At 42.3% G+C, this 14,267-nt stretch overlaps 1 protein-coding gene across 1 annotated transcript in view; it reads right to left on the bottom strand.

The window, feature by feature from the left end:
- Positions 1–14,267, bottom strand: part of ADAMTS18 (ADAM metallopeptidase with thrombospondin type 1 motif, 18) — a 130,902-nt gene that overhangs the window by 15,785 nt on the left and 100,850 nt on the right. The gene's annotated exons all lie outside the window — the stretch shown is intronic.

The following is a 14,267-nucleotide window of genomic DNA, read 5'->3' as shown; positions in this document are numbered from 1 at the left end:
AGGAACAAAGGTTACTTCTTTAAAGATTTATTTATTTGTGCATACAGAACTGGGGTACACGCCAGAGGTGCAGGGGCAGAGAGAGGATCACCAGAGACAGAGTGGGGAGCAGAAGAGGCAGATCGACGAAGTACACTGCTGTGGGGAGCAGCGGGCGGGTCAGGAGAGGTCTGCCACACCATGTGGTCACCTCCAGGATGAGGACTGAACTCGCCCTGAGGTAGCTTTAGCTTCTTAGTGCTATGTTTTAATCCACTGCATCTAACGTGGCACCAACAGACCGTGCTCCACAGACAATGCCCAAGTCCACCTATATACATTTCTATGCTTTGTCCTGGCTGCAATTTATAACCCTTCTCCTGATAATGCCAGAAGCTGGGCACAAAGGCAGGAAAAACTTCAGGACAACTTATTTAGATTTATCCATCATCAGTGCTAGAACCCACAAAGGTTTTCAATGGGATTTTCCAGGGAATTTACTCAAAGACAAAGTGACTGTTAATTGTGTTCTGGAATGATAGGAAGTAGGGACTGGTGATACAGATGCTGGAATGGGTTTAACCTCTACCGGGCAAGAACTTAAGATTTGGCTACTGGAAGATTTGACTACTAAAATAAGATGAATCACTAACTGGCACTTCTCAGGGCCATTGGGCTTTTTTTCCTGTGAATTATCTCCAAACATTTATCTAAAGACTCTATAATCTGTCAGTCTATTTCTTTCACTGGAGGAAACCAAGACTAACGAGCTTGTGCAAGATCACACAGGTGATTTGTGAAAGAGCTTGAAATAGAATATATGACCTCTAACCACATGTTTTTAGTGTATGAAACATTATTTGGCCCTCTTCTTGATGCTCTCTTTTCCATTTTTTAATTTTTTTTTCAAGATCAAAGCATGCATATAAATAGTTAGTTCTCTCCCAACCCTGTGAGTCTTGTGGAAAATTCTTTACCACCAAAACTGGGCATTCATCGCCAAAAAGCAAAACAGATTTCTAGTTAAAATAAGAATCCCTGGCTCTATCTCTGCCTGGTGGGATCCCACTTCAATTAAGGGTGGGTGGGTGGCAGCTGTTCAAGGACCTCCGTTATTCTAGACCATTCCTTAGGATGTTCAAAATGATTTTCACTTCACTATTAACTTAAAAAGTCTCCAGAAATATTATGGCTTACTCTGGAGAGTCCATGCTGTGAATATCACTTTGTTGTACAAACCAAAGCCTTGGTGATTCCCAGAACAAAAAAAATATAAATAGATGGGTCTTTGTTCCCCCATCCCAAACAAAGAAAGTACCCCTAAAAGGAACAGATGCCAAATTTTCACTAGTTACCAATGAAAACATTCTGAAAATCCTATGGGTACTTTAGTTCTGAGGGTCTTTCTAGTCTTGCCTTTCTTATTTTTCATCTCAGTCTTACAGCTGTTCTTGGCATTGTGTATTCAAATACACACTTCATCCATTTTTAATATATGGCATGCTTTCCTTGAGATTTTGCAGTATTTCTCTTAATATTTCATGCGACCACTCCCAAAATCATACTACCCCAGGGCTCTGCAACAGACTGTTGCAGTGAAGAGAATGTACTATAATCCTGTGTTGCTGACATATTCAGCAGCCAGTGGGCATCTCGGCTTGAATGTTGAACAGGTGTAATAATGCCCAAGAGTGGATGCATGATTTCTCCCTTTCTCTCAAAGGCCTCTCTTCCAAGCCTCACAAAATGGCAACCTAAGCCTTCCAATTGTTTAAACCAGAAGAAAAAGTTGGCAGCACCCTGATCTCTCTTTTTCTGATGCCCACATCTAACTGAATAGAGATGGTGTGTATCTTGACATGCCACATATCTCTAATCTGACTTCGCTTCACTCTGTTCATTGCTGTTGCTTTCCCCTGGCTTGACTGTTACTGCCTTTTCTAGTTCCATCCACATGCACTGGAGGGGTGGGGAAAAGCCGTATTTGCTAGTGGTGAAGGTAGGACAAGGCCACACATATAAAAGATGCAGTGATGCTGTTGGTGGGAATGCAAACTGGTCCAACCACTATGGAAAGTTGTATGGAGGTTCCTTAAATTACTAAAAAATGCATTTACCATATGATCCAGTGATTCTGCTCCTAGGAATCTACCCAAAGGACACAAAAACATCACTTCAAAAGGAAACTTCACACCTGTATTCACTGCAGCACTATTGCATTATTTACAATAGCTAAGATAAGAAAACAACCTAAATGCCCCCAAAGAGATGACTGGGTCATCACACACACACACACACACACACACACACACATGAATACTATTCAGTAGTCAAAAATGATAAACCCTGCCATTTATACTAACATGGATGGAGCTAAAAAGGGCTATGCTCAGCGAAATAAGCCAGAAGGAAAAAGAAAAAATATTGGATGGTTTCACTTATAGGAGGAATACAGGGGAACCAATCAAAGGGTTAAAAACAAAAGATAAAACTTGTGGGAAAACTATAGATTTGAGCCATACAGCAAGAGAGAGATATGGAGAGGGATCAAAACAGGGGAGGGAAGAGCACAAGGGACTATGGTGTGGTGGTGGGAGATTTATGGGGACCACACATGATCAGCAAAATCGCATATTGTACAAAAATAAGCAACATTGTAAGAAAATAAAAAAATGAAAAAAAACAATTTATTGTTAGGAACTTAAAAGATTAAAAGTACCACAGACCCTGTAAAGGGAAATCAAATACTGCTGTGAAACTGGGGGAGGAGAGTGACAAGCAAGAAGTTTTGTGTCTGTCACTTCATTAAAAGTGTAGCTTGGGGCCCTCCCTGGTGGCGCAGCGGGTTAAAGCACAGCACTGAGAATCTAAAGCCGCTTCCGCATGAGTTCAATTCCCGCCTGCCCAGGAGGTGACCACATGGCGTGGCAGACCTCTCCTGACCCGCCCGCTGCTCCCCTCAGCAGTGTACTTCGTCGATCTGCCTGTTCTGCTCCCCACTCTGTCTCTGGTGAATCCTCTCACCCTCCGCATCTCTGGCCTGTACCCCAGTTCTGTATGAATAAATAAATAAATCTTTAAAAAAAAAAAAAGTGTAGCTTGGTGGATGGTTTCAGCAACAAAACAGTACCTAAGTTTTCTTTGGGAATTTCTATTCTCTTCCTAAGGACCAAGCTTTCATAGTGAGTTTCCTACTTCCTGTTCTTCATAAACAGAAATATGTGAAGGTTCTCTGAAAAGTTATATTCTTGAGCTGAAAGTAAGAACGTCAGCAAACAGGGTACTTACTGACAAGAAGGCTACTGATCCATTATGTATTATCAAGGTACTTACTCAGCTGAAACAAGAAGAGAAAGAACTCACAATTTAGTCTAAGTGTCCACAGGATTATGCAAACTTTAAATAGTGACCTCACCACTACAGAGTAGCTGGTTATTGTTGTAGTACCAGTATAATCTTGTAACGATAGGCCATTCAGTTTACATTTCGTTTGCTGAACATATGAATGCATCAGTGAATGCATAAACGGATGAGACACTGGGCCTTAAAAATTCTTACAGTGATGCAAGGCACGACTATAAGATCTGGGGAACTGTAAATTCACATGCAGTGCTTTGCATGTAATCACGTAATCACGTAGGCTGAAAAACAATATTTGCACAGACTAGCAGAAAGCTAACTTAAGGATTCAATATTAACTCACAAAATCCTCTTAAAGACAGTAATTATTTCAACAAATAGACACGAAGACCAAATATATAAAAGATGAGCATTTGCCAATTTGCCTCTAACTGATAATTAAGATGTTCATTCTGTGTTGAGGAGAAAAAAGGCCAAGAACAACTGCATGATGCTTGCAAACAGTCTTTTGGAAACAGACTGTTCACCTGGCTAGTAGAATCTCTGGGGCCCTTTCCTTAGCCCTGTTGTCAAAAAAAAGCCCTGGGCTTTTTTTTTCCCCCAAAATCAATTACCCTAAAAGCATGCCTGTAGAATTTGTGTGGTCCAGTGTAAAATGAAGAAGCAAGGTCCCTTATTTAAAAAAGCTATGGAGTTCAAGGTTGTGACTACCATATGAACCAAATTCAGGGTAGGCTGAGCTTCTGGAGCATCTGATCCTAGCGGCTCTGGAGGTTCCACATCTGTGAAGCCCATTCTAAAGTCAAGGTTTTCTCAACTGCATAGATCAGAGGACACAACTAAATATTTTCCAAAATCTATTGATAAATGACCAAGGAGCCTAAGCATGACTCACCAGCTCTTCCTACATGGCACCAATAGCCTCCAATCTGGAGGCTGGTTCCTACTAAGTTCTCACTTGAGAATGTGCCCTCTGCCCTAGCCAGGAGGCTGGAGGATCTTGCACTCTGTATGATCAGCTAAGATCCTAAGTGTCACTGTGAATGCCTTAGCCACACCTCATTTGAAAAGGACAATTCCCATCACTTATATCTGTTTTGCAACATTTTCAGGAACTTTGTCACGAGCAGTCAGCAGCTTTTCTCAGCAGTAGTGGAGCACATGAATGCCTTCCAGGTCAGGAGAGCGCCACATTGGCCAGTTGGGCACAACGTCATGGTCACGGGGCTTCTAAACCCGCCCAAACTGCCTGTCAGGCTGTCCAGCCGAGCTGTTAAACGCACAAATTTGGAGAGACCGCCAGGGATTCCGTCTACTTAACTGGACGCAGTCCAGAGAATTTTCCAGCCAACTGGCACTGGGTCTCTAATTTACAGCTGGCAAGCAACCTCCTTAAATGCTTGCAGGTCCTCAGTAGTTTAATGTCTACCTTTCACACACGAGCCACCTGACTTCAGACATAACACTCAGCAGCTCTGACCACAGGGCGCAGAGTTATAAAATTTACAGCTTTTTAAGTTGGAAAACCACAGCCAGAGGCTGGACTCCACCAACTGTGTGCTGAAGGGGAGGGATGCAGTTTCTGCTCGGGGACACTTGAGTCATCTTGGGTGAATAACTGGCTCTCTTCTGCCCCCACTTTTAATTTTTAACATTAAAGCTATAAATGCCTTTCACCAGCATAGTCTGTGCTTCACCACTGAAGGCCTTTATTTCTTTTCAAGAAGTTGTCATAATTCTCTCATAGAAATCAAAGTGCTATAGATTTTTTCCTGTATATATATCAATGTGTTTGTGTGTGTATGTATATATATGTGTGTGTGTGTGTGTGTGTGTATAGAGAGAGAGAGTTCATTTTTGTACAATGTTTGATTTCTTTTCTCAGTTGTAATCTTCACACGATTCCCACTAGCAAGTGACCCATGAACCATCACCATAATCTCTGTGTTCTTCCCTCCCCAGTTTTGATCCCTTTTCTTTCCCCTCCCCTGCTGAATGTCTTGATTTATAGTTTTCCAGAAAGTTTTTTTTTTCTCCCTGATCCTTTGCTTGGTTCCCCTATATTTCTTCTGATAATTTTTTTCCTTCTGACTTATTTCACTGAGCATAATCCCTTCCAGCTGCATTCATGGTGCTGCAAATGGCATGAGCTTATCTTTTTTGATTGCTTAATAGTATTCCATAGCGTATATTGACTACATTTCAATGATCATCTGTTTTGGGGCATTTAGATTGTGTCCAGGAGATATGGTTGGATTTTAAAACTGATTTACTTACTTAATGCATGCTAGATGCTGGTTTCTTGCCCTCACTAGCTTATCTGAGGGCTTTACAAATAAGCAGTCAGGTACTCATCATGCTTCCTGCAGGCCCTGCAGGGCAATATCCAGGTGCTCTCTCATATAACACTGACAATAGTCAAGGTGCAGGGCTACTGATATCCTGATTCTGTTGATGCAACATCAGCTCACTGGGTCACGGAGCAAATGGGTAGTTGCTGCAATGGGATTCAGCTTTCTGAGATTGTCTGTCTTGATAACCTGACATCATAACTTTAATGACAGTCTCTCAAACTCTGAGGCCAAGGCTAGGATTCTAATTTAAAATCTTAATTTTAAATTTCAAAAAGAATTTTAAAAGATTCTAGCATTGGGATTGTATAGCTTTCGCTCACATTTACACCAAGTTATTGGATTTCCAGCCGAAAACTACATTTCTTGAACATGCTAACGTCTGGTTGACACAAACACGACTTTTAAAACCCTCCACCCACTTTCTCCAGTGTTTGTTTAGATGTTTTATTAGGCCATGATATAAATAACTGAACTACAACCTGCTTTCTAGAGGGACTGCATCACACCCTCCATCACAGGGCAACTAAATCAAGAAGGGCAAGTGCTGTGGGGGTAGACTCAAGCTCTTCTGTGATGTTTTAGATGCTAAAATTCCAGTCAGTTATCTTTGCTCCTTGTTGGCTTCAAAGCCTGAAGCACCTGACCTTGCTATTATATGAGTGAGTCGGATTTGCAATTGACAGCCACACAAGGCCTGGCCAGGGACCTGGAGGTTGCTTCAAAGGTGTGGCCTGCCACCTGAGCCTCCAGCACAGCTCCAGTGCAACTCAGCCACGTTCTGTCAAGTTCAGTGAAAGGAAACGAGTATTGCTGTCCACTGGTCCCCTCACAGAGCTCTTTGCCATGAGTGAACCGGTGTCCTCTCCTCAAATCACTAAAGATGAACTCAAGGTGAATGATGTGGCATCACGAAGCCCCTCTGAATCATCCACAAGGGGCTGCATTTTATATCCTCTGTTTTGAATTAATGTCTCATTACTTCTTAGCCTGTTCTGTGTTTTGAGTCTTCGCGCAGCCCACGCTCCTTGGCTGGTCTCCTTTCCCTGACACTGCTTGTTAGGGAAGCCCGTCTTTACTCATTTCAGCCCCTTCCCTTGGGGAGAATTCAGACAGCAGGGTGACAAGGAGGGAGCTAGATGAGAAGGCGATACTTTGTCAGGGACGCTTACACTCTGTCATCTCAATGATCAATGTCTCCGGCCACCTGGTGCCCCGCCACCCCATCATCTCTTTTGCCAAAGAGCAGAGGAAGCTGTTTATTACAGTCATTTTCTTTAGATGTCTTTTTCTGCCTTGAAGCTGGCCTGTGGTTAACCTATTTCTCACTTACTGTCATCACAAAGGCTGCGGTCCTTTGCAGCTTCAGGATTCTCCCTTGGTGTACAATTAAACAGGAACAGGCTTTCAAAGAGTTCAACACCCCTTGGGCCACTTACTAAAGAGGGGAAACATCCTTGACATAAAGGAGAGCTTTTATTTTGCAGCCTTTTCATAGAAGGAATGTTGTAGAAACGCAGGCGATCATATTTCAGCCTTACGATTGCGGCTGTGTTATTGTGACATCCTGAACCCCTCTTTAGCAGACAGAGGTGAGGGTACTTTCTAATGGAACACTCAGGAAGAATTTCCTCACTTACCCTCCAACTGGGGAGACAGAGAGTGTGACTCATTTATTGTGAGTGTGTGTGTGGGGGGGAGATGGTGGAGAGGAGGAGAGAGGGAGGAAGAGGAAGGAGAGATGAGAGATGGGAAGAAGGGGGAGGAGAGGTAAAGAGAGAAGGAGAGAGGTGGGGAGGGCAGGAGAAGGGAACAAGGATAGAGAGACACAGAGAGAAAATACTGGCAGAAAATACTTGCATTCACTTCTAAAGAATACTAGCTTTCTAAGTGGACCCCTTGGCTAGTCAGGAAAAAAAGAATTTTTGTGTTAATTCATATTGCTAATGCCTCCTTGATTTATCTATTAAACAGGTCTTTTAAGAACAGCTCCAGTGGCCTTAAAATACCTGTATCTCAATCTCAAAATCGAAAAACATTTATGTTTTCACCCATCTCTTCAAAAGCCCAGCCTGTCTGTGTCTACTCAGATGAAATGATTGTCTCAATGACAATCACGTGTGTGGCTGTCAGCTCTGACCTTCGTGCTGCAGAGCACTGAGCACTGGAAGATCACAGTGAGTTGCCAGGGAGCCAGCAAGTCTCGTCTTTAGCTTCTACATTTCTTCCACATCAAAATTTGATTCCTCATAGGACATCCTGCCTCATACAACATGCACACAGGCACAATTTGCTATGTGGGTTTAGAGTTAACATAGATTTACTCTTACTTGTGTTTCTAATCCTAATACAAAAGAGAGTGCTATGTCTATACATAATATGTCTATACATAATATCCTAAAGACTCTGGGAAGACAAGCCAGCTTTGAAATCTTGCAGACAACTAATCAGAGCACTAGTTCAGCAAGAAATTCTGTAGATTTTCTACCAGACTTAGATCATGGGCAGTATGTTGAATAAAAACATGAAGAAATCATGGAGCTTTATGATGACTGTATTTGCAACCATGTCAGAAAGTCCTTTGTATTTTGGCAAGTACAATTGCCAGATCAGTGTTGATTTCTTTCCATGCTAGGGTGTGTGTATGTGTGAGTGTTTTTTCTGCTGGGAAATGCAGAAATGTCATAGGGAGTCATGAAAAATGGCCTCTTTTCTCCAAGTCCTTTATGTGTAGATGCACCAATGTATTTCAAAACAGAAGATTGAATGACTTGAATAATGCCTAGAAAACATAACATCTAAGATAATCTTAGAAACGCCATGATCACCCTTTGGGGTGTCCTTGGGCCACTGAGGGATTCAGCCACTGCTGACATTGACACCTGTTGCAAACGCTGAAACAAGAGGCATCAAGGTTCCCCGGAGAATGGAAGGCTATAGCAGAGACTGCATCTTAAAATCAGACAGGCGTGTGACTCGGTGATAAAAGCGAATGTCTGTTTTCCATTTAGTTGAAAACTGAGCTTTCCTATGAAGACATTCTATAAAGTCTGGACAGAAAAATAATCCAAAGCACAGGATACTTTTATTTGGCCACACACTGATTTCTTGGGAGTGACTGACAGCAGCCCATTACTCCAGGGTAGTATTATCCTGCATTGTACGACGAAACAACCACAAGTGAATGAAAAAATCTGCAATCCACCTCCCTCGGAGGACAAATGTCTGCTCTCCTGGGTAGAGGGGAGCCCCCATGGATGACTGGCTAGTGTGGACAAATTATTCCCTCTGGGAGAGGCAAGTTTTCAGGAAGCCTACTGATCCCTCAAATGCAATATAGGAGGTAAGATGTCAATACTTCCCATGCTATTCCCTTTAACATTAAAGTGCACAGTTAGAATATGAGTCCTGAGAGATGATGCTATCCAGTGGTTATTAAAATGTGTTCTTCAGCAGGCAGGGGCTCCACAGAGTGCCTCAGTCACACTGGGGTGTGGGCCAGAGGGGCTGAAGCAGGAAAGGGGATGCTGGCCTCTGGGCCTGCCACTCTTCACCCTGATCAGAGATCCTCCCCTTGCCTTTGCTTATTTACTGCCCCTGTGTATGGCTGTTCCATTTTAAACAACTTTTTTTTTAACAAAAAGGTTTTTTCTATTTATGTATACAAGAACTGGGGTGCAGGCAGACGTGCGAGGGGTGTCAGAGGATTCACCAGAGACAGAGTGGGGAGCAGAACATATGCTGCTGAGGGGAGCAACGGGTGAGACAGGAGAGGTCTGCTGTGTCATGTGGGTCACTTCCCTGGTTGGGGATCGAACTTGCGCTGCAGTGGCTGCAGATCACTTCATAGAGCTACGCTTTAACCCCTTGCGCCACCAGGGAGGGCCCCAGGAAAAGTCTATGTTTGGAAGGAATGATGGAATGGAATTTATCACCGAATGTCATCTGTTGAATACAATTTTCGAGCATTTATGACATTCCAGATACTTGGTCAGCTCTGGCAGCTACAAAGATGGATAAGTCAGCTTACTGTTTATATAGTGTTTCAGGGGCTATAAAAGTGCCGCAGGACAGCGTGAGAGGCTACAGTGGAAGATGTGAGCTTAGGCTGCAGAAACCATTCCTCAAATGTGAAGCTGGTAACCAGATGGCTCACGTGACTCATCCAAAGGGACACAGCAGAGCTACTCTATTGTCAACTGTTTATACAAATGTCACCTGTATGCAGGTTCTAACCCTTGTTGTTTTAAAAAAGAATGGGATCTTGGGTCCTCCTTGGTGGTGCAACAGGTTAAAGCACAGCACTATGAAGCTATCCACAGCCACTGCTGTTTGATCCCGAGTTTGATCCCGGCCAGGGAGATGATGCACGCTTGCTGCTCTTCTCAGCAGGGTATTTCAGTAGATCAGCCTGTTCTGCTCCCTGCTCTGTCCCTGGTGAATCCTCTCACCTATTTCCCCACACCTGTGGCCTGTACTCTAGTTGTATGCACGAATAAATAAATCTTAAAAAAAAAAAAAGGACAGGCTCCACATTCCAAAGTCCACTTTTTCCTTTCTTTTATCACCAAGACTATACAACCATTAGTGTCTCTCCAATGTCTGGTATCGGGCTGGGCACTGACTGGACATCCACAGGGGATTGATTATATTAGCAGACATCAAAAGAAAAGTGAGCTGAGAGACACTTGCTTGAAGGTGCTTCCCAGAAGGCTGAGGATGGGAAGGAGGTAAGATCCAGGCATGAACAAGATTAAGAGGATGGACATTAGCCTCATACTGCCATCTCAAAGTGTTCTTGGTGAACAGTCCCTTCTGCTGAATTTTATACTATAGCGAGAATGTGGTAGATTTACAATATTTTAAGTGTCCAAGGCAGGAAGTGCTTTCTTTCAGCCACTTATAGTTTTTGTGGATGGAATAACATTTTTCATTTTGGTAGGTTCCCACACTTTGACTTCAGCATCCCACAGGATTGTAAAACACATTCAACATTTTTATAATGGAGTGAATGTATTTTTGGCTCCAAAAGTATTCACTTTGGTTTAATTCATAGTTGTATGGAAAGGCATATGAACTTTATTTAATGTCCTTTATAAAGAAAATGGCCACAGATTACTTGGCTACTGATATATAATCTACTTCTGGCAAATGTAATTTATTGCTCATTGTGATTTTAAGTTTTAAAATGACTGTGTTCTCTTGTCTGGGAGAGGTATGAGCCTAGGATAAGAGTTGCCCATAAAATGGATGGTGTGCTTCTGCAAGCAATAGGCTATACTTTAAATATTAAGGTCATTAACCCAAATTCTTTTAAAGATAAAAAAGACATAATAGTAGGTCACTGGATTTGATCTTTCATTTTTTTTTTAAACTCCTAACCAATCTGCAAGTTTTGAATGAAACCATAACTCCTTTAAAAATACAAGCAAGGCACATCCAATTAATCACATGAGTTTCCCTCCAGATTGTTTCAGACGGGTCACATTCCTAGGACATTAATTTAAGCTTTCATTGAGTCTATAAGCAGCATGAGCATCATAAAGTAAGATTTTGTAAAACAATAACTGAGCAAATTATTATTCCACAGTGGTGAAACTATCATGTTGCATTAATATAGATATTGCTAGACTTCTTATTCTAATAAAAATTATGTAAAAGAAATATTATGCATATTTAATTGAAGCTGGAGAAGATTTGGTATTTTTATACTTTTATTTAGCTCTATCCAAAGCTTCTCTTACATTTTATCATTACTATCCCAAGCAGCTGCCTGTATTTGCAAGGAGAGAGGGTTCTCAGTCTGCTAGTTTTGGAGAATCACTCCATGAGGCCATCATCCTATCTCTCAAAAATAGCTTCTGAACATCTGGAATGATTTTAGAATGGTCCAAAGATTTACTTTCAGTCAGCATTAAAAACACAGATGAGGCCCTCCCTGGTGGCTCAGCGGGTTAAAGCACAGCACTGAGAAGCTAAAGCCACTTCCGCATGAGTTCGATTCCCGCCTGCCCCGGAGGTGACCACATGGCGAGTCAGACCTCTCCTGACCCGCTCGCTGCTCCCCTCAGCAGTGTACTTCGTCGATCTGCCTGTTCTGTACCCCACTCTGTCTCTGGTGAATCCTCTCACCCTCCGCATCTCTGGCCTGTACCCCAGTTCTGTACAAATAAATAAATAAATATTAAAAAAAAAAAACACAGATGAATGAGGTAGGTAGGGGCTAGGGCTTAAATTCAACCAAGCACAGCTAAAATGTGTGTTGATCATCAGATTAATTTGACCAGCACTGATTGGGTCAGGAGATATTTTGGTTCCAAAGATGAAAATAAGGAAGAACTCCTCCACACTGCTTTGCACTGTCCATCATTTCTGGTCTTACTATGCTGGTTTTCCTGCAGAAAATATATGTCTAAAGGCAAACAGATCTGTAAAAAGCTTCTGGAACAAGCTTGTGTTTAGGAACCGAATCAGAGAAACAACAACAGAAACAGCTGCCTGTTGTGAAGTAGCAGGGAACATATTTCTCACTGGGAATGAAGGTGCTTTATTCTGATTGCTCACAGCAGAAGCCGTGAGAGCTGCTGAGCCCTGCTTCCTGAGCTCCATTCTGTTTCAAGTGCTGCACTGGGGCTGTGCACATTGGCTTAGAGGTGGGGTAAAGATCTCTTAGGAAGTCACAAGACCATGTTGAGCTACAGCTGATACTGGCAAGTGGAGTACACCTCTCTGAAACAAAAGGGAAAGAAGTTGGCTGCTCTGATGCTGACTAGGAAACAATCAGAATACAGGCATCTTTAAAAAAAAAAAAAGTGGGGGCCCTTCCTGGTAGCACAGCTGGTTAAAGCACAGTACTAAGAAGCTAAAGCCACTTCAGCACGAGTTCAATCCCTGCCCCGTAGTTGATCCACATGGCGCGACAGACCTCTTCTGACCCGCCCACTGCTCCCCTCAGCAGTGTATTTCAGTAGATCTGCCTATTCTGCTCCCCAAACTGTCTCTGGTAAATCCTCTCACCCTCTGCACCTCTGGCCTGTACCCCAGTTCTGTATGCATCTTTTTTTTTTTTAAAGCGGGATTGAAAGATGCCAGAAATGTTTAACCAGAGTTCAGTTGTTACGCTCAAGTTAAGGGCTCTGTAATTTCAGTGACTAGATTCCTGGCTAAGCTCTAAATCACCCTAACTTTAGTCCAATTGCATTTGGGCTTTCTACTCTGATCATCTGAAAGGAAAGAGCTGAGAGGGTTGGAAAAAGAATGTTTCCCAGTAACAGGTCTTCTATGAATAAGGGTGGCGAGATCTTTGAGGGTCCTCCCATCACACAGAAGTGGCACAGACAGGTAGCTCAAGTTTGGGGGACAAGGTAAGTGAACTCAGGAATCCAGTGTAGGGCAAAGGTAGCAAACTCAAGTACTGACTGAGGCTAGGAATTCCTGTTTCTGAAGAGATGTCAAAAATGCCATTTTTATAAGAAATCACCTGGCATTAAGATGCTGGGCTGTTGCATTCTAACACTTGCAGAGCTGGTTGTGAAACTGGATATGTGGTTTATAAACCACGGTGTGAGGTATGGATTTCTCCTCTAATATGTGTGTGACACGTCCAGGAGGTAAATGATAATGGTTAAAAAACATTATGTGCCAAGTACTCTGTAAGTGTTGAACTCATCTTATATTAGCCTTCAGTAGTCCTAATAGTGGGTACAGTTTGCCCAACTCACAATCTTCATATTCAGAGACAAAGAGGTAAAGAAATGTGTCCAAGTTACATAGTTAGCTAGGAGTATGTACCCTTAGCTATGCTGTATGTACAACATCTGACTTAGAATCCTGTCACATGTGGTTAATTTTAAAAATTACCCTGGAATCATTTTCCTTACTAAATGATTAAGGTTTGTGCCTATTAATAATAATATTAAGTTTGTTTCCTTTATTTGGGAAGAGCCAGTAACTGGATGTATGTACATGTCATACCCTAGATGGAAAAAATTTGGAGTTCCATTCAGTTCCACTTCTTTCCTAGCTGTGGGAGTTAGGCAAATCTTTTAAAATTTCATCACACTTTGCTGGTTATTTTTCTGGCAAGTAGGTGAGGTAGGTTTACTACTTCAGTTTTATAGGTGAGAAATAGAAGCTCTGAGTGACTTACACGAGTGTCTGGTTACAGAAGTGATCAGTAAGTGCCACCAGTTTGACTTTTACATAATCTGAAGCCAAGCACTTGCCACTGAAAACGAACAACCAGATCCAACTCAGAGACTGGGAGAAGCAAACCAGAGACGTGATGAGGATCAGAAAGAATGCATATATAATAATTGTCTCATAGAATCATTTGCAGATATGTTGGCAGCTTCTATTGCAGTTACTACATTTTTCTTCTCTCGCAACTAAGGAAATAACAACTTACAAAACAAAGGTGGTTTGCCATAAGTTAAGGGTTTTTTGGCCCTTAACCTTGTCGTTTTTCTATTACATCATCTGCCTTCCGGTACAGATGACTCTCGTGGTAAAGAGCTACAATGAACCATCCAAAGGGCAGACATATGTGATCCAGCAACCCCTCTCCTCAGCACTGAC

Source organism: Condylura cristata, unplaced genomic scaffold (assembly GCF_000260355.1).
Source record: "Condylura cristata isolate star-nosed mole 26May11 unplaced genomic scaffold, ConCri1.0 scaffold00028, whole genome shotgun sequence".
Classification (NCBI taxonomy): domain Eukaryota; kingdom Metazoa; phylum Chordata; class Mammalia; order Eulipotyphla; family Talpidae; genus Condylura; species Condylura cristata.
This window is presented reverse-complemented; position numbering and strand designations above follow the sequence as displayed.